This window comes from Peromyscus maniculatus, chromosome 5 (assembly GCF_049852395.1).
Source record: "Peromyscus maniculatus bairdii isolate BWxNUB_F1_BW_parent chromosome 5, HU_Pman_BW_mat_3.1, whole genome shotgun sequence".
In the NCBI taxonomy this organism is placed as follows: domain Eukaryota; kingdom Metazoa; phylum Chordata; class Mammalia; order Rodentia; family Cricetidae; genus Peromyscus; species Peromyscus maniculatus.
In genome coordinates, this window is record NC_134856.1 from 24777872 (window position 1) to 24799354 (window position 21483).

The following is a 21483-nucleotide window of genomic DNA, read 5'->3' on the forward strand; positions in this document are numbered from 1 at the left end:
ATATAGAACATAAACACTGTACAAATCTAAACACACATATATGGGAAGGGCCTGCATTATGGACTATTAATTTCAGCTCAGGTGCTTAATTTTCAATGGATTCTCCTTCATGATTAGTCCCTTGAATCTGAAGAAATGGAAACTAACACATCTGCTCACCTTTAAAGGAACCAGTCCCCCAAACCTCCTTAGTCCTTTTCTGGGCATTAGTGATAGGAACCCCAACTCATAAAAGCTCCCCATGCATCTATTGCACCCCAGCTTCTCAAACAGCCCTACCACACTCCAGCTTTCCCATTCAGCGTTTGTGTGCTTACAGAATCCTTGCCTACCATAGGGCAAAATGTATGTCCTCTCAGCCTGCACATCCACAAAATGGCACACTCAACATGGCCATGGAACTCCCACATGGGATTCTACAAGTATCAGTGATCTAAAACCAGGGCCAAGGACTTCTTTAAGCCATCTGCATGGATGATGATACAGAGCACACAGAAAAAGTTGAAATGTTTGCGAAAAAATAAATAGCTTAGCAGATAAATCTGTGTGTGTGTGTGTGTGTGTGTGTGTGTGTGTGTGTGTGTGTGTGTGCACGCCTGTGTAAGAGAGAGGGAGAGAGAGAGGCAGAGGCAGAGACAGAAACAGACAGAGAGAGCATGTTCCTCATACAGGTGTGTGCAAGGATGTACAAAATGGAAAGATACCTTCTATTTCTAGATATGTTTCCTACTTCAGCTAAGGCATTTGTGGACACAGCAGGTAGAATTAAACTGATAAATTAATAAATAAATATAACTTACTTTTTTATTGATTTTCGGGTAAGATATGAAACAGGTACAGGTCTCAAAGGGCACTGATTTTTCTCTTGGACCAGAGTGACTTGGCCGAGCACATTTTTCATTGATGACATGTGGCCCACAGCCAATGGGTGATAGGATTAGACCATCTCCCTATGGCCTAGTGTGTGTTCCACCCCTGCCTTTATAAATCACTGCATTTCCACTGTGATTTTATTCTCGTGGAAAATAAGGGATAAAAATAGAGTAGCTTCTCAAGGTGAGCCTGATTAGTAGAGAGCATAGCTAAGTTTTAGATCGCATTTACAAAGGAATTTTCCAGCCTCTTAAATATTCCTTCAGTGGAAATCTCAGAGAATCAAAGAGCATGCGTATTCATTCAAAGTGTCTATACTTACACATTGGAGTGAAAGTAAATGGCAGATGTTCAAAATTATATTAAGAGGGAAAAAAGCACCATTATATATACCGTCATATAAAATGATAGAAATATGTACACAAGGAAGCAGAATATATTCAAGTCAATGTAAATCAAAGATACTGTGATAGATTCTTGTCTAAGCAATGATACATGAGTGTAGTCTGAGAGAGACAGACAGACAGGTACATGAGCAGGGGGCGGGGGGCTATACTACGACAAAGATCTCAGAAGGGTAATTGTGTGTGTGTGTTTGTGTGTGTGTGTGCGTGTGTGTGTGTGTGTGTGTGTGTGTGTGTGTGTGTGTCTGTGTGTACATGAGTGTGCCACTATGCATGCAAACATGAGTGCATGTGTGGGAAGGCCAGAGGCCAATGGATATCTCCCACATCACTCCTCCAATTTATTGGGGTTTTCAAGACATGGTCTCACACTGAGGCAGGTTCACCTATTCAGCATCTCTGGCTGGGCTGAGAGCACAAAGCGCCCTCCTGTTCTCACCTCCCTAACACTGGGATTGAAGGAAGAGACGAGCCCCCTGAGAGGTTTCCCAGCCCCAAGTGATCAGCCCTTTGCCTCACATGTGAACAACACTAATCTGGCTTGTAGGTTACGTATTAGTCGGTCCCTCTCTCTTTATGTAATATATAGTTATAGAGGAGGACATGATTTTGAGAAGAGATATAGAGGGACAGGGAAGGAGTTGGAGAAGAAAGGACAGATGTAGTGAACATACATCGTACTCATTGTATGAAGTTATTTAAAATGCATGTATAACGAGGGTGGGGAGAATCACCTTTGAACCTGTGCAGCCATCCAGTGACTTGCTGTCTGACTTCTAGGGAAACTGTAGAGAGCACACATCTCACCCTGACTCTGTGACTGCGTCCATGCAAAGCAGCGTCCTGATCACACACAGCCTGACTCAGGCCTGGACAGGACTGCCTTACACTTCCCATCAGGCCTCAGGGGTACACAAACTTCTGCTTAAAATCATGGGGTTTTTAGTCGACTCCAATTTCTAATGTTCTGCTTTCTGTTGGTGTGACAGTACCTGTGTATGTACCTGATAATACTAAACACAATTTGTGAGAACTTCTTAAACTATCACAAGGTAGTTCTCTTTCTAAATATCAGCATGTAATTCATCAAGGAATAGGAAACAACAGTAAAACTGACCTATAAGCAGTATATTTAAAAAGCATTTCTTAATGTTCCCGAATACACATGAATTATAAAGCAGTTTACTTTAATTTCTCAGATGTATATTTCCACTAAACCCTAGATTCCATCCTAGTGTGCAAAAGTTTTGCTAAATCTTAAATTTCATATTTTGGTTTCCTAAGAAAAAGCTAAACACATTTGAGAAGAAAACCTGCTGTTCCTGCACAATAAAAATGCATTCCAGGATCTGGAGAGATGGCTTAGTGGCTGGGAATAGGAGCCACTCTTACAGAGAACCTGAATTCAGTTCTCAGACCCCACAAGCAGCTCACAACTGTCCATAACTCTAGTTCCATGGAATCTGAAACCATATTCTGCCTTCTGAGGCCACTGTATACACACGGTGCACAGAAATACACACAGACAAAACATCCATACACACATAAATAAAATAAAACTAAAAAATACAGTATAAAGATACATTTAAAAGCTATAAAACTGGAACTTTGTTAAATGAAATTCAGTCTATTTTCAGATAAGGAGAACAGGTAAATATTGAATAAAATAACACAATATATATATGAATATGTTATGGCATATATTACATATCAATGTACCCTATATTAACTACATATTATATTATATATAATCACATTATGTATGGAGAACATTTTGACATTAATAACTGAAATTGCCTCTACTTTTGGATTACAAAATTAAGAATGTTATAACTAACAAATGTCAAAAATGTAACAATACAATAATACATGAAAAATTATTTAAACAACCCTTTTAAAAACACTCAAATATAGAGTTTCCTGTTAATCTAACAGGTTGCACTCTGAGCCCCATTGGCAGTTAATCCTAGACAAAAAATGAGCACGTCAGTCATCATGCAGGACTAGCTCCACTACATACAAACTGACACTTATGTGCACATTTCCCACTCGAGCCGACAGGGGTAGAGCATCTCCACATGATTGCACATCATCTTATTAAGAGGAATACTGTCAGCCAGTCGTGGTGGGGCACAGTTTAATCCCAGCACTCGGGAGGCAGAGGCAGGTGGATCTCTGTGAGTTCGAGGTCAGCCTGGTCTACAAAATGAGTTCCAAGACAGCCAGAGCTACACAGAGAAACCCTGTCTCCCTGTCTTGACAAACCAGAAAAAAAGGAGAGGACTACTGTAAGAGTCAAGCACACCTAATTCAAAGACTCGGAACTAACCAAGAAATCATGACTTGAACTCGTTTCTCCACATCAGTCCGCCCATCCTCAGCCGCTCTGCACCCTCCTCTTACCCTGACACCAATGCAAATACATCCTGGATCACAATTTCTTTGGGAATTTTACCCCACCAAAACCTTAGATTTTGTTACTCTACAAAGCACCTTGTCTGACAAAAGGAAAGAAGCAAGTTTCAATGCTCTAATGTGACCGCTGGCAGGACCTCCCTCTCCATCAGCAGGCTCTTGACTATCATCTCCCCAAGACCACTCAGCCCAGCATCCCTCAGTTCAACTTCAGCATCTTCTGCATATTGTCTAGGTATAAGTTATTATTATGTTCCTCTCTGGAGACTCACAGACAATGACTGTAAGCAAAAAGCAGCCATCATAGCAATTTAATTAAGTATTGGAAACTTTTGAGTTTCAGTTTCTAGCCCCCACTCCCCCTGGCCCTCCCTCCTCTCCCTCCCTCCCCTCCCCCCTTCATCAACTCTTGTATAAACCCCCCACTAAGCTGACCTAGTGCAGGAATCATGTGCATACATACAGCACCATTCACTGGAGCACGGGCAGTCTATCATACCTGAAGAAAACTGGGACACAGCCTGTCTGAGTAGCCTGCAACTGCCACTAGCTTCTCGGCTAGGGGTGCGACATCGGGAGCCCTTTCCTTCTCCATGCTGGAATTTTTTAATTGGCTCGATCCTGTCCAGGGTTATGGTGGGTGATTATTGTGAGCTCCTGTATGTAACAGCCATGTCATGTTCAGAGCACAGGGTTTTACAGCATCCTCTGCCCTACACCCTTTCTACCCACTCTTTTCTGATGATTCCTGAGCCTTGGAGGCCATCCCAAGGCACAGTTTTTAAGTTTTGAAGATATATTAATGCCAAGAAAACCTGGGTAGAAGACTATAACTCAAATATCTCCTTTATGAAGTACAAGTTTTCTCAGGGGTTTGCCTCTCCTTTTAAGAATCAAGGAAGAAAAAAAATAAGCAGAAACACCACCCTCATCTATAAGGCAATTTAACAATTTAGCTTTGACCAACTGAAAATCAAAATTTAGCAACAGTTTTTCTATTGATGTTCACTAAATGAAAAACTCTATCTTAATTTCTGTTCTCATTTGGATTTGGTATATTCAACAATTAATCAAAAATAAAAGCCAATTAGTTCCAATTGGCATACAACTAAATAATATACCTCAATATGGCTCTATATGAGTATAGTATCCAACAGATACAGCTAGATCCATTCACAATTCTAACCCATCTGAACTCTTTCTGCAAAATCTGTATCTGTAACGCACACAGGTTTTATGTGTCCTCGTCTCTATTCACTTTGTTTTCATGTCTATGCCATTAGAATGTTTGCATGAGTTTTCAGACTCTTAGGACAACATATGTAAATAAATCACATAGCGATTTGAAAATTTAGCAGCTAAATATGCAATCTGTTAAGCATAATCAGGCACGCTATTCAACAACTGCGTGATGCAATTCAGTCTTCCCAGAGAAAACACATGTTTTATATAAGAGTATCTTCACAAAACTTGATGAAGTTTTCCAGAAAGCTGTATTAACATGGCTTTGTATATTCAAAAATTAATATGCAAAGCCTTCTGACTGATGCTTAAATAAAAGATAAGCTCCTCCCCTCGCTGTATCTTGACAAAACCTCACTTCTCTCTCTGCCTGCCATTTGTAAACATGGTTCACCAATTTGATTTATTTTCAAAAAAGAAAATGTAAAATTCTTGAGATTTTGTTCATATAAATGAAAAAAATAAAAAATTAATGGTTATTCCCAATTTTTTGTAAGCTGTTTTGTATTTTAATTTCTATTGTCCAGTTTATTAATATGGTGATCATCACAAATCCTTCCATCTACTTTTCAGATAAATAAATTCCTGATTTGAAGACTCACTCGGTGTTTAAACTCAGTCATGAAAGAGTGTCAACAATTCCATGTACTTAACAGACTGTAAAAAACATTAATTCGAAATAAGTACTACTACCTTGGTCTGAATTTTCATAAAACACGCCAGATCTCTTGCCAGGTGACACCATTTCTTTGGGTTCTGTGGGCAAAGAGAGAGAAGATTAATAAAAACAACCTTTCTTTTTACTCTCTAAATGCTTCTTAAAGAAGATTCATTAGTAATAAAGGTCAGAGAAGAGAATCATTTAACACAATACTCAGCTTCTTTCAGCAGCTGCCTCAGGAGCCACTTGCCTTAAATGCCAAATAATTCCCCAAAGGTCCTTTCTCCCCTGCAGCTGAGAACATGGGTGACTGTGGCAGATCCTCAGCCTGTTTTCCTTTGATTCTTTTCTTTTCTCACACAGAAATAAGATTTGCACTTAGCGAGGAAAAGCTTTAGCTTCCGTAATTTCAAAAGACAAGCTGTAAGCCATGTTGGGACCCAACATTTATGGGAACACAAAAGACTGAAATGGAATTTGCAATTATCCAAACTTCCTCCCCTCCCTCTCCCTGTGAGGATGGGCTCTAAAATATTCATGAAAGTCTGTGTCTTTCCACAGACATCAAAAGATGAGAAATTGTAGGATGGCTGTAAATAATTGCAGATTACTTTCTGTGGTGATATTTTATTTGTACTGAAATGTTATTTTAATTTTATGTTAATAAATAAAGTTGCCCTGGGGTCAGAGCTATTAGAGCCATAGTAAGAGCGTGGTGGTTAGAAGAGCTAGGTAGATTTCTGTGTGTTCAGGGATACAGCCAGTATTGGAGACATACGCCTTTAAGACCTGGAGGGCGGTACTTACAGGCAGTGATGAGGCAGTCATGTGGTTGGGTTTACAACCAATGAGAAGGCAGAACAGAAAGATTATTTAAACAGGGACACAGGAAGTACCGCCCTCTCTCGGGGAAGCTAGGAGCACTGCAGGAGGTAAGATTTTATCTCTGAGCTCTGACCTCTCGGCTTTTCTCTTTTACCTTGGCTCTGTGTTTCTTATTTTAATAATACGATTGGTTACATCTACATCTGGCGCCCAACGTGACAAGAATCCATTAAAAACTGCTTGGGGCCGACTCCCTAGCCGGAGCAGCCGGCTCCCTAGCCCCGGCCCAGGTCTGGGCTCAGGCTGGACTGTGAGCTGCTTGCTTAAAGCCAGTGCTACAAACAGCTCAGGCCTGCCCTGCTAAACAGGGCCCCTGGCTGTAAAGCCAAGCCTTGACTCGGCTCAAGAGGGAACAAGTGGCTGGCTTTAAGCTTTAGCCAGCTACCCCTTCACTTTCACTTTCACTTTCGCTTTCGCTTTCTCTCTTGCTTTCTCTCTGTCTCTCTGTTTCTCTCTCTCTCTCTCTCTCTCTCTCTCTCTCTCTCTCTCTCTCTCTCTCTGGATTTACACCTAGGACTCTAGGTGGCTGTTTTGAAATTTGCTCGGATTTCTACTGTTCTACGCAGATTTGGTAAGTCATAAAGGAAACTATTTAAAAGACAAATTTTTTCCACATTTAAAAAAATGGGTTTCCTGTGTACATTGGAAGAAAATTGGGTTTTGTTTGAAATTTTAGGCAGTCTGACAATGGAACAACTATATGAAAAGATTAGTATTATGGGAATTATGCAGTTAATCACCATGCTTATTCTCATTTTACTATTTAAAAAGATAGTCGATTTAAGTGCCAGGATAACAGCTTTAGAAAAACCTGTTAATTTTAACAGTGAAGTTGGTTCAAGTTTGGATCATAAGGTTACAGAAAGAAAGCCTGTTTTCACACAATCATCCTTAATTTATTCTGTAACCGTACAGCAGATGCCTGATCAAATGGCTACACAAAATATCTGGGCTCCAATTGAACTGATGGATTTTAAAAGGTTTAAGGAGGCAATAGTATCTTATGGCATGCATTCCCCATATGTAAAGCAAATGTTAAACTCTTGGTCAACATATAATAGGATTATACCACAGGACTGGCGGGACCTTGCACAAGCTGTTCTGGAACCCAGCCAGAGAATTCAATTTCTAACGTGGTTTAAGGATGAAGCTAGAAACGTAGAAACACAATGGAGGGATAAAGGAATACAAGTTTGTCAGGATCAGCTTATTGGAGAAGGCCAATATGCTTCAATACAAACACAATGTTTATATGATGTTCAAACCGTAATTTTATGTCGAATGGCAGCCTTGAATGCATGGGACAGAGTTGAGGAACCAGGAAAAAAATCTGAATCATTCACAAAGGTTATGCAAGGCCCAAAAGAATCTTTCACAGATTTTTTAGAAAGACTGGCTTCAGCAGTAAACAGAATGGTCTCAGGATCAGAAGCTAGTAAGGCAATAATTGAAGCTTTGGCATTTGAGAATGCTAATGCAGCATGCAAAAGAATAATCAGGCTGTTAAGGGCAAGATCTGCACCTTTGGAAGATTGGATTAGAGAAACAATTAATGTTGAGGTTGATGAGCATGATACGTGGGTAGGAGAAGTAATTTCAAAAGGTTTGAGGAGTGTTAGATGTTTTGGGTGTGGAAAGCAAGGACATTTTAAAAGGGACTGTAAACAGGTCATTCCTAGAAGCAATGTTTCTTCAAGGAACAATGGCAACAGAATGTCCCTTCCTTCTGGAGTATGCAGAAGGTGTGGTAAGGGAAAACACTGGACCAACGAATGTAGATCAACAAAAGACAGACAGGGTAATCCTTTGCCTCAGTTTTCGGGAAACTCCCGGAGGGGCCTCATGCAGGCCCCCATAGCAAAACCAGTTCAAACCTTTCCTGCAGCTGTAGAGGAAATCCCTGCTCTGAGCGATTAAATAACCAAATGACTATTGGAATAAATCATGCTGGTCAGGATGATGAAACAGAGAGAATAGAAAATTCAGGAGAAAACATAAAGAAAATTTTTTGGCAAACTTCTATTAATGAACAGAGACCAAAATTAACGATAAAAATAAATGGTGTTTTGTTGTCTGGTCTGGTAGACACAGGTGCGGACATTACCATAATTGCACCAGAATTTTGGCATCCAGCTTGGCCTCTTCAGGAGGTAAACGTTCAACTGTTAGGAATTGGGACATTATCTGGAGTGAAACAGAGTGCAAGATGGCTGGAATGTATAGGTCCAGAAGGACAGAGAGGAAAATTAAAACCATATGTCGCTAACATAGCTATGAACCTGTGGGGTCGAGACTTGTTGCAACAATGGAATACTCAGATTAAAATCCCTCCAATCTCAGAAACAAATCATAAACTAGCACATGTTTCTGAGAGAAATATTAGAAGGCATTATTTTGAGTGGTCACCAGCCATCCATATTATACAAGAACAGGGCACAACAACTGATAATCCTCCAAAAATACCAACAGCTCTACCTTTAAAATGGTTAACAGACAAGCCTGTATGGGTTCAGCAATGGCCTTTAACAACAGAGAAACTCCAGGCTTTAGAAGAGCTGGTAGAAGAACAGTTAAATGCTCAGCATATTGAACAGTCAACCAGCCCTTGGAATTCTCCTGTATTTGTTATTAAAAAGAAATCTGGTAAATGGAGAATGGTAACAGACCTTAGAGCAATTAACAAAGTAATTCAGCCGATGGGCTCTCTACAATCTGGAATTCCTTTGCCTACTCTGTTACCAAAAGGATGGCCTCTCATAGTTATTGATTTAAAAGACTGTTTCTTTTCAATACCCTTACAAGAAAAGGACAAAGAAAGATTTGCTTTCACAGTGCCTACTTATAATAACTCTCAACCGGTTAAAAGATTTCAATGGAGGGTCCTCCCACAGGGAATGTTAAATAGCCCAACTCTGTGTCAATATTTTGTACAACAGCCATTGGAAGTGATACGTAAAAAATTTCCTAAATCTATAATTTATCATTATATGGATGATATTTTACTAGCTGACTCAAATGCAGATACTTTAGAAAGAATGTTTGAAGAAGTAAAGAAAATTTTGCCTTGCTGGGGATTACAAATTGCTCCTGAAAAAATACAAAGAGGAGATTCTATTAATTATTTAGGATATAAAATAGAGCTACAAAAAATTAGACCCCAAAAGGTGCAAATTAGGAGAGATAGACTACAGACTCTTAATGACTTTCAAAGATTATTTGGAGATATTTCTCATCTACGAACTATTGTTGGGGTAAAAAATGATGAACTGACTAATTTGTTCAAAACCTTAGAAGGTGACAAGGACTTAAATAGTCCAAGAGAATTATCACCTGAAGCTGAGAAAGAATTGGCCTTGGTAGAAAAGAAAGTACATGAAGGGCACGTGGATCGTATTGATCCAAAGCTGGATTGCATTTTGGTTATTTTACCCTCTAGGCATTCCCCTACTGGAATATTAATGCAGAGGGAAGATATTATATTGGAATGGATATTTTTACCAAATAAACCAAATAAAAAATTAAAAACTTATGGGGAAAAAATCTCTGACTTGATTTGGAAAGGAAAATTGAGACTTCGTCAATTAGCAGGAATAGACCCAGCAGAAATTGTCGTACCTTTAACTAAGGAGGACATTGAAAAATTATGGACAGAAAGTGAACCTTGGCAAAGAGCTTGCAGTAATTTTTTGGGAGAAATTAACAGCAAATATCCCAAAAGCAACAGAATTGATTTTATAAAGAGAGCTGATTGGATCTTGCCTCGAATTGTACGGCAAAAACCCATATCTGGAGTTCGTACATTTTATACAGATGCCAACAAACAAGGAAAGGCAGGTTACAAATCAGAAAATTTAAGTAAAGTGGTACAAAGTCCTTATAATTCAGTGCAAAAATCAGAATTGTATGCTATTCTGTTGGTATTAATGGATTTTTCAGAACCTCTCAACATAGTAACTGACTCTCAGTATGCTGAAAGAGTGGTATTACATATTGAGACTGCAGAATTTATCCCTGATGCTTCAGAATTAACTTCACTATTTATTCAATTACAAGATACAATCAGGAAAAGGAGTCATCCTTTATATATAACTCACATCCGATCTCATACTGGTTTGCCAGGCCCTTTAGCACAAGGCAATGATGAGATTGATAAATTATTGGTAGGAAATGTGCTGGAGGCCTCAGAATTTCATAAAAAACATCATGTCAATAGTAAAGGTTTAAAAAAGGATTTTTCCATAACCTGGCAACAAGCCAAAGAAATAGTAAAGAAATGTCCTACTTGTTCCTTCTATAATCAAACGCCATTACCAGCAGGATGTAACCCAAAGGGTACTCAGAGAAATGAAATCTGGCAGATGGATGTGTTTCACTTTGCAGAATTTGGAAAACTGAAATATGTACACCACACTATCGATACTTATTCAGGATTTCAATGGGCAACTGCTCTGAGTTCTGAAAAAGCTGATTCTGTAATCACTCATTTGCTAGAAGTTATGGCCATTATGGGTATACCTGCACAAATCAAAACTGACAATGCTCCATCATATGTCTCTGTTAAAATGAAACAGTTTTTTGCTTATTACAATATAAAGCATATTACAGGTATACCACATAATCCTACAGGTCAAGCAGTTATAGAAAGGTCAAACAGAACTCTAAAGGATATGCTAAATAAACAGAAAGGAGTAACAAAAACCCCCAGAAATAGACTGCATAATGCTCTATTAACTTTGAATTTTCTGAATGCCAATGAGAAAGGAACAACAGCTGCAGAGAGACATTGGGTAATAGAAAAAACTACAGAATTAAATCAGCCTATATACTTTAAGGATGTGCTGACCTCAGAATGGAAGCCAGGGTATGTATTACGTTGGGGACGAGGTTTTGCTTTTGTTTCTATAGGAGAAGATAAGCTGTGGGTACCATCAAAATTGATAAAGGTTCGATTTGAACAAGAGAAACCTCTTAATTAGAGGAGGTGATAGTTCATCAATCAGCATGAACATCCAATTTAAACTAACTTGTACCTGTAACACATGTCTTTTCATTTAATCAGATAATAACTTGCCAAAAAGGAACATCCCCAAAATTAGTCTTGGGGGAAGGTTTTTGTTTTTGTCTTTTAGGAGAATGAAGGTTAAGGAATCTGAAGAACACAAGACAAATGAGACAACTGAAGAAAAGGGACAGATCATCTATCCCAGGAAACAGAGTATATTGGAGTATATGGCATATGGGTATATATTATCTAAAAAATTTTATGTCTTCTTAAATGTTTGTTTCTGCTTTTCTCTAAAGATTTAACACTATTGGTTTTCTAATAGTCCCAGTTCAATTAAAATTTAAAGCTGACTTTGGAGTTGGAGAATGGCTCTCTCCTTCTTTAAACTCAAGCATGTTGTTAAAATGAAAATACAAACTCCCTGTATCATGACAGAATAAAAGAGCCATTTTCTGCTATGGGACAGGACAAAAGCCAAATTAATTAAGGGACTATTCTATTACTAATCTCAACTCTTTGATTCTATTCTGATTCTTTAAACTTTTCTTAAAGTATAAATTTTATATCAAAATTTACAAGATTAATATATATATACATTTTAAACTTTGTTAAGATATGAATGGTCATATAGAGTACTAACTAATTCTAGAAAAAAGGCTTCAGTTAGCTGCATATATATGTCTTTGTGTTCGAGTCTCTTATCAGTTTTCTGCAGGAAATCACGGCCAGGCCTAACATCAACTGAAGTCTCCGGAAAGAAGATGGGGCCCCACAACAACAACAACAACAACAATTCCACGTGGACAATAATAATATCACTAAGCTGACAAACATCATCTACAGATCAGCTTTGAACTACAAGGTGCTCAGAACAATTTTGAGATGCCTAGCTGAGATGATCCAGTCTCAAAGACTACTTGAATAAGGACTTGAGATAAACCCTGAACTTTGGCTTTATACACAGACTGGATAATAATGAAGGATATAGTTACCTTTCCTAGAATTTGACAATTAACCTAAATTTTTCTTTCAGGATAAAGATAACTTCACCCATACCCAGCAGGAAGCAATTTTAAGAATATGACGCCCACATTCCCAAAGAGGTGGTGTGGGGCGGGTGGTTTTTTTTTTTTTTGGTTCTTTTAATGGGTTTTGGGTCTGGGATAATTTTCATTATTTAGGGGGGTTGGTTACAAGTTTCAAGGGTTAGGAAAAAGGCTAACCAAAGGAGATTAGATTTAAGGTTCTTGTTTTTTTAAAAAAAAAAAAAAAAAAAAAAGAAAGAAAAAAAAGAAAGAAAGACAAGAAAAGAAAAAGACAATTACTAGTTTTAAATACTTTACATTATTACCAACTATTAGGATATAAAGAAATGAAAGTTAGTAGTTAGACATTACAATAGAAATTGTAGTCATATTAGATATGTTTTAAAAATTGAGCAGATGTATTTTAGACAGGTCATCTTCAAACCCTTCAGAGATCTACAGAATATGGCATTTAAAATGTTTTAATAACTTAGAAATTTTTCTTTTTTGAGACATGTCGGCTCCTGGCAGTACCAATCTACTTCAGAGAAAATATGGGCATTGAAGAAACTGCATATGGAGTTAATTTTCATTGTGGCAAAAGTTAGCCACTGGACAACAAAGTATCCTCAAATCAACAGAAAAAATGGACAGACAGAACACGAAACAAAGGACTACCAATTCCTGCCAAAACAAGTGTGGTTATGGCTTTATCAAAAGGCATCTTCTGAGGCCAGGACAATATGGCACCATCCCTGAAGTCGCCCTCACAATCCAGAAAAGGTACAGTGTCCTTTTCTTCAAAGACAGCTGAACAGGCAGTGGGCCGATGGCTTCTGTTGTGCAATGGAACAGCAACTGAAAGCTCACGCCTCTCAATAGTAGACTGGCATTTAATAGAGGGATGTGGAGAAGGGCATGCTTAGATGAAGCCATATATACACAGCCAAGAAGAATGGACAGCTGAATTCAAAAACCATCAACAATTTCCAGAATTTAAAATCCTGAATCATGACATGACACTAGTGGAATTCAGGTGTTTCTGGTATATGGACTGCTCTCACCCAATGTGAGGTTGAACTGTTGACCTTGTGTACAACCTACTTCACAAATGAGTCTGTCAGATACGCTAAGCCTATAGGCTGAAGATGATGCCCCAACACTGTGGAGAAACCTCAGGTGACTGTCCAGGCAGCTGGCTGTTTCTGTCAACTCACAAATTTTTTGGAAGTTGCTTTTGTGCACTTCCTGTTTTTATTTTTGTTAGCTAATATTATTTCCTTCTTGGGTCTCTGAGGGAGTTGAAGATTAGTTAGTTATAGTTGAAGATTAATTAGGATAGAAAGTGAATTAGATACATTTTGGACTTACTAAAATAGGATAGATAAGGGAATTATTTTCTCTGATTTGTCAAATACAAATGGACTAGACATCGTTTAGGTATTTGTTACTTGTATATATTGTATATAGTTATTGTACTTTTGTATATAGTTTTTCTTTTGTTAGTTATAACCTTTTGCCTTTTTTCTTTTTATTAAAATAGAAAAGGGGAAATGTGGTGATATTTTATTTGTACTGAAATGTTATTTTAATTTTATGTTAATAAATAAAGTTGCCCTGGGGTCAGAGCTATTAGAGCCATAGTAAGAGCGTGGTGGTTAGAAGAGCTAGGTAGATTTCTGTGTGTTCAGGGATACAGCCAGTATTGGAGACATACGCCTTTAAGACCTGGAGGGCGGTACTTACAGGCAGTGATGAGGCAGTCATGTGGTTGGGTTTACAACCAATGAGAAGGCAGAACAGAAAGATTATTTAAACAGGGACACAGGAAGTACCGCCCTCTCTCGGGGAAGCTAGGAGCACTGCAGGAGGTAAGATTTTATCTCTGAGCTCTGACCTCTCGGCTTTTCTCTTTTACCTTGGCTCTGTGTTTCTTATTTTAATAATACGATTGGTTACATCTACAACTTTCCTTAGGAGATGCGATTCCCAAGCTTTTCTATGCTGTGAACAGGAAGGGAAACACTCTATGGGAGTCAAAAGTTATGGAAATATATCTTGTCTCCTCCCTGAGCATATAACAATCTCAAGGAGTGTCCCATAAAAGATTTTACTGCATCATTATCTGAATGTTAGGATTGGAGGATGAGAAATTCAGGGCTGAGCAATAGCTGTGCAGAGAGGGCTGTCATGTAAGTAGGTGAGAATTTGAAATTCACCCTTTAAGGAAGTTATTTAACTGGAGGAATGGTAACAGTTAAAAGCAGCATTAAATAATCGGCTATGTCAGCCATTATCAGAATAATCATTTAACTGCAATCGCCACACTTTCCAGCTGTGAGAACTCAGGCAAGTAAATTAAACTCTGCGTGCATTCACTTTTCCTCTGCAATACAGGACTGATTATGCTTCCTACTTCATAGAGTTAATATGATGATTAAGTGAGATAAATAAATCTAAAGGCCAGGAGACAGTGCCAGCTAAGCATAACAAGTGTCAGCTAATATAATTATCGGTGTAGTTATTAGAATTATTAGCAACTTTCTGCTTTAGAAAAGTCTTATGGCCCTATTGAGAGTCAACATCCTAGAGAGAGGCAGAGTGAGATGACTAAACCATAGCACACTGGAAATTTCCTCATTTCCTTGTTATTTAATCAAACTCTGTGATCGACAAAGAAACACTCAGTTTAGGTCTTTGGCAGATACGTAATAAAATTTGAATCATGTTTCAGGAAGATCATCTCTAAGCTATCAAGCTATTCTGAAGGCTTACATCTTGAGTTTGCAGAGGACTATGGATTTAAGAAGCCCTCCAACAAACTGTGATAGTCTTTAAGGTTCTCTTAATGTATCTAACCTTGTCTTCTCTGGTGAAGTATTGATTCCATTCCAGAAACATCTACAAAAAGCCAGACTCTCACACACTTAAGAGAAACTGTGCCGGGCGGTGGTGGCGCACACCTTTAATCCCAGCACTCGGGAGGCAGAGCCAGGCGGATCTCTGTGAGTTCGAGGCCAGCCTGGGCTACCAAGTGAGCTCCAGGAAAAGGCGCAAAGCTACGCAGAGAAACCCTGTCTCGAAAAACCAAAAAAAAAAAAGAGAGAAACTGTAATGAACAAAAAATAAACTGAACAAAGGTGTGCTGTAATTAGGGAAACATAGTCCAGACAATTATGCCAAGAAATAGGTAAGCTTGCCAGCATTAAACAACATATAAATGTGTTGAAGTTGCAGATTGAAAAGTAATCTGTACGGAATTGAAGATGATGACATGGGAAAAATATTTCAAAAGTAATCTAAAACACAGTCTCTACATAGACACAGCAGACAATTCGTTTTCACTATGAAAATTTCACAGGACAGGAAAGTCGTTGAATGACTGGGTCATGGTTTGGATATCGAATACCCTTCTCTAGGAAGCCCATGTGTGGGATTCTTGGTTCCCAGGGAGGAGCTATGGGGCCCTGATGAAACCTGTAGAAAGTGGGGTCCAGTAGAAAGACCTTAGGTTGTGGGGAGCATCACCCCAAAGACTGGGGACTCTTGCCCATCCTCTTCCTCTTTGTTCCCTGGCTCACAAGGTGAAGGATGGGCTTAGCCACTTAATCCAGCCATGATATACTAAACTTTTCAGGCACTGAAAATTATAGAGCCACTTTTCCTGGGAGTGACACCTCGAGACTAGTGAAGTAAGATAAACCTTTTCTCTTTATAAAATAATTATCCCAGTGTATTATGTTATAGTAACAAGAAGCAGGCAGACTCAGACTTTCAAGGGAGACAGAAACATGTATATAAAAAACTAGAAAATAAAAAATATGATGCCTACTTTGCTCTGACAGTACCTACTGTACTATACGTGTTCTCAATTCCCTTTAACATGTTCAGAGAATCTCTGGACAAAAATCAGCAGCACTGGGATGAAAATGAACAAAATATAAGCATTTGCAGTAACTGAAACACTCCTAAGGATAGATTTTTTTAAAATACCATTTTAGGGTCAGGGAGATGGTTCAGTGCACAAAAACAACACAAAAAGTATTTGCCAAGCATGCTGGACGACGTGGGTTCAGATCCCAGAACTCTTGTGAAAAGTTAGATGTCCTGGCCTCCGCATTTGCAATGCTAGTGTGCCTGTGCAAAATGGATGGTAGAGATGGATGCTCCAGAAGCCTGCTGGACAGCTACCCAGCTTGTGCATCTGGGAAGAAATCCTGCATCAAAGTATTAAACACATAAGGAAAAAAAAAAAAGGCTAAGGCTAACACCAGAAGGTTGTCCTTTGATCTCTGCTAGCATGACCCCTGCCCACAGACACATCCATGCACACACACAGGTACACATGTATGTGCACACACACACACACATATATGCAGAGAGGCAACATTTTAGAACCAGAAGCATATTCTGTATATTTTGAAAATAGAAAATATACAATCAGAAATAAAGCTAGAAAGCTTTGGACTTCTACCCCCAGAAGTGGTAGAGCATACATCTCTTCTTTGAAACCACAGTCTCTGAGAATTTGCAGTCGCTTTAGGAAACTAATGAAACATTTCAGTGGATGAAATTGGGCCTCCGCCTAGGCTCTTACCACCCCGAGGTTTTTATCAAGTTTTAACTGAGGAGGCAGAACTCAGCTGTGTATGAAAACGGGATTTAAAGTTGATTCTCTGTTCAGAGCTAGACTCCGCAGCTAATCTGCGGGAAGGGGGATCCGTTGCTCCCTTTGTTCCTTCCTAACCAAAGGGTTGACTTTGTATCCCGATGTCCCTGGAACAAGGGATAGAATAAAGAGAGGAAATAGAGAATGAGGAGAGAAGTGGAGTTTCCCTTCCAGCCACTGAACCAAGAGGACTTGGGATGCAGATCTGGCATGCATTTAAAGCTGAGTGTCAACTACAGGTGCATTTCCCCAGGCGGCTTGGGTCCATCATCGGCGCTATCCTCGGACCTTACATACGAATCACTGCAACCACAGCCCCAGCCGTTAACTTTTTTACCCATCAAGACTAGTTCAGGTGCTGGACAGCCCTTCAGGAGGGACCTACATCAATCAAAAATCTGTTCGTCGGCTATATGTCTTCCCAAGGAAACTCAAAGGATCCCCAGAGGCAGCCTCTACGCGCTGCCCAGCCGCCTCTGCCTCACCGCACTGTAAACTGCTCACTAGCTCATCTCTTCGCCTTTTCTTTCTCAGAAACCAAAGCGCTGCTTCCACGCTCTCCCCTGCGCGTCAAGAGACCGATTTAAACTCTCCTCTTACTGACACCAACAGGGAAACGCCCTGCACCTCTCCCTCCGCACACAGATACTTCTAGCATATTCTCAGCTCATCCCCGATACAGCTTCCCATAGTCTCCAAACCTCAGAACCCTTTTATTTTAGAGATGCAGAACTTATCTGATTTCCTTCTTAGTAAGGGAGAATTTCTCTAGGGTGATCTAACTCATAAATCATGTGACTATCTGATAGCTTCTGCTATAAGAGGTCAAACTTTAACTATTTTACATCTTGTAGTATTGGTTTTTCACAATTCCAGCTTACCTACAGGAAAATACCTAAAACTTGTATGTCTATTGGATACTGTATTTTATTTTATTTTATGGTCATTCCATGAATGTTTTATTGTTCTTCTGTTATAGCGCTCCTGCTCCATCAGGCAGAGTCCCAAGTGGCTGCCACGATGTGCTCTCTCTCTCTCTCTCTCATTTCCATTCTTAACAACAGCTCCTTCTGCTGTGGCTCAGGCCTTTCTTCTCAGCACTAGCCGAATTTACCTCCTGTCAGAACTTTAATACCCGCTTTCCCACAAAGTGATCCCCAGGTAGTTTGGACTCTGTTGGTTGGATCACTCACCACCACCGTACAGCAATTACAGTCAATGCCTGCAATTTATATTGCCTCCTTGCCTGGCCTTGTGTTCGGTGTCTCTCCACCTATTTCAATTTCCTCAAGGACAATTGGTATACCGGCCCATTGCTGATCTCCTTTGCCACTGAATGCAATGATTAATGAATAAAAAGATCCTTAGGAAGTATATTCCACCTTCTACAGATTAAATATTAATGCAGATAAAACAATTGACTTAGGTAGTGTGAATACCTCACCATGTCTTATGAGAACAATTGCACAGCCAGTCCTGATTTTTGTCACATCAATTATAGAATAATAAAAAAAAAACTACAGGGTAAAAAGACATAGAACACAAAAGAGCATGTTAGAAGCCAGTCACAACACCACAAAGGGATGCTCCTAGGTGTGGGAATATATCCAAAGGCAGTCTGTATTTGACCTCGCTTTTCTGCCGAGGATAGCACTTGCCTCAGGGAGAATTAAGATTGTTACAAGATAAACTGAAAAGGCGACAGTGTGGGTTTTGACATCTGGAAAGAATTCTGGACCCAGAGCAACATCAGGCTTTACTTAGAGATAAAACAAGTTTTACACAAAAATATTAGAAGATGTAGAACTTGACCATAGGTTCAATCCCCAAAACAAACAAAATGTAAGACTGACATACAAGTTATTATTTCAGTCCCTTGGGTATAAGGGTCAATGATTTAGATCTGGACTGCTTCCCCAAAGGTACATATGTCACATTGCTGGGCAGTTGTGGTACCTTTAAGAGGTGAGAGAATGGAAGAGCATAAGTGATTGGGATACTGTCCTTGAAGGAATATCAGAACCCTAAATGACATTAACCTCCCCCTCCCTTCCTGGCCACCATGAGTTACACAGGCATCTCCTAACATGTTCCCCTTGTCATGATGCACGGCCCTAACATGAGCCTGAAGAAAGAGAGTGGAGTAACTACAGACTCAAAAGTATGAAACTGGAAGCCAAAACAAGCCTTTCTCTCTCGTGAGTGGATCAGGTTGGGTACACTGTCACACTGGTGAAAAGCTAACTACATGACGTGGTGTGAAACAGGAAGAATAGCGAAGATGAAGAGGTCAACAGAGAATTCTTGTTTCCATTCTCCTTGAGGTTAATATCCATAGATAGGAAAGTGACATGAAGATGAGAGAACTGGGACGAAACAACTAATGCTCAGGACTCAGATTCACGAAGAGTCGAGATCCTCAGAGAAACAGAACTCAGCACTTAGCAGCACTCGGCACACCATGGAAGCAGTATGATGTGTAAAAGAAGGGGAATGTACATGGAGATGGCGCTGAGGCAGAATCTCATCATCCTCACAGCCAATAGGAGGAGTCCAAAGGCACAGACATTCTTAACCATCCTCAACAGGGAGCATGGGAATATTGAGTAGGCTGGTACCGCCCACTACCCTGCCTGAAAATGAGGTTCTAGGAGTCATCCCTGCAACTCACAAGACCACAGCTAAAAGTACAACAGTTTAGCCAATCATCAGCCCACCTGGGAAAAGAGAACGAAAACTAACACAGCCGATGTCACTATTTACAGATGAGGAAACTAGACCAGAATGGCAGGCTCGTTTCCTTGATTTTATGCATGAAGTCAGAGAAAAAGCAATCATTTCATTTTTATAGCATTTACTCATGTGTAGATACACTTTCCGATACTCTGAGTATACATTTTCTTCTTGCTATGAATATGAATTATATTATTGTTCAATATATAAAATAAAAACTCAAATTTTATTTTAGGTAAATCAAGATAAAATAATAATTTCAATTAACTTATTTTTCTTCTTCTTTTTGATTTTTTTAGTTATTTTACATCCTGACTGTAGTTGCCCCTCCCTCCTCTCCTCCCATCCCCTCCTCCACCCTGCCTCTGCCCCGCCAGTTCACTCCTCCTCTTTCATATTCAGAAAGGGGCCGGCCTCCCATGCATATCAACAAAGCATGGCATATCAAGTTGCAGCAGGACTAAGTATCTCCCCATGTATTAAGGCTGGGCAAGGCAATCCAGTATGAGGAGTAGGGTCCCAAATGTCAGCCAAAGCATTAGGGACAGGCCCTGCTCCCATTGTTAGCAGTTCACAAGTAGATCAAGTTACACAACTGTTATATATAGAGAGAGGGCCTGGGTTGGTCCCATGCAGGATCCCTGGTTGTTGGTTCAGACTCTGTGAGCTCCTATGAGCCCAGCTTAGTTGATTCTGTGGGTTTTCTTTTGATATCCTTGACCTGTCTGGCTCATGAGACTGAAAAGCTTCTGGAAGGCAAAGGACACTGTCAAAAGGACAAAATGGCAGCCTCCAGAACGGGAAAAGATCTTCACCAATCAATCCCACACCCAACAGAGGGCTGATTTCCAAGACATATAAAGAACTCAAGAAAGCAGACATCAAATAACAAAATCATCTAAATTAAAAATAGATCTAAACAGAATTCTCAACAGAGGAATCTCAAATGGCTGAGAATCACTTAAAGAAATGTTCAACATCTTTAGCCATCATCAGTGAAATGCAAATCAAAATGACTCTAAGATTCCATCTTACACCTGTCAGAATGGCTAAGATAAAAAAAAAATCACAAATAACAGCTTATGCTGAAGAGGATATGGAACAAGGGGGACATTTCTCCATTGCTGGTGGAGGCCACTATGGAAATCAGTATGGCAGTTTCTCAGAAAATTTGAAATTGATCTACCTCAATACCGAGCTATATCACTCTTGGGCATATACCCAAAGGATGTTCAAACATACCACAAGGACACTTGCTCCACTATGTTAATTAATTTATTTTAAAGAATTATAACGCACATTTAAAATCAAGATGCAGATAATACATAGAAAATTGTTAGGTTTAATTTGTAAACTTGGAAAAATTACTGAGTTCAGATTCATTCTACAAAAATAAATTATGTTATCATAAAATTATCAATAAATAAAAAACAGAAGCTGTGGCACTTGGGATGGAATAATAAACTGAATGTTTGGAATAAATGTAACAGGACATGTTTATAACTTCTATATGCAGGCGGATGAGCAGAGAATGACACACCATACCCATCCATCGGAAGGCTCACTCAGTG

The 21483-nt window shown here is 39.4% G+C and overlaps 1 protein-coding gene across 4 annotated transcripts in view; it reads right to left on the reverse strand.

Annotated features, from left to right (window-relative positions):
- The window catches only part of Inpp4b (inositol polyphosphate-4-phosphatase type II B), a 742657-nt gene that overhangs the window by 588129 nt on the left and 133045 nt on the right, over positions 1-21483 (reverse strand). For 3 of the 4 annotated variants that reach the window (XM_016006370.3, XM_016006364.3, XM_042277480.2), the window contains exon 2: positions 5628-5690. The gene's annotated coding sequence lies outside the window, so the exon portion shown is untranslated. Of the gene's footprint in view, positions 1-5624; positions 5691-21483 lie in introns of all 4 variants that reach the window. The other variant, XM_076571928.1, reaches the window with a different exon arrangement.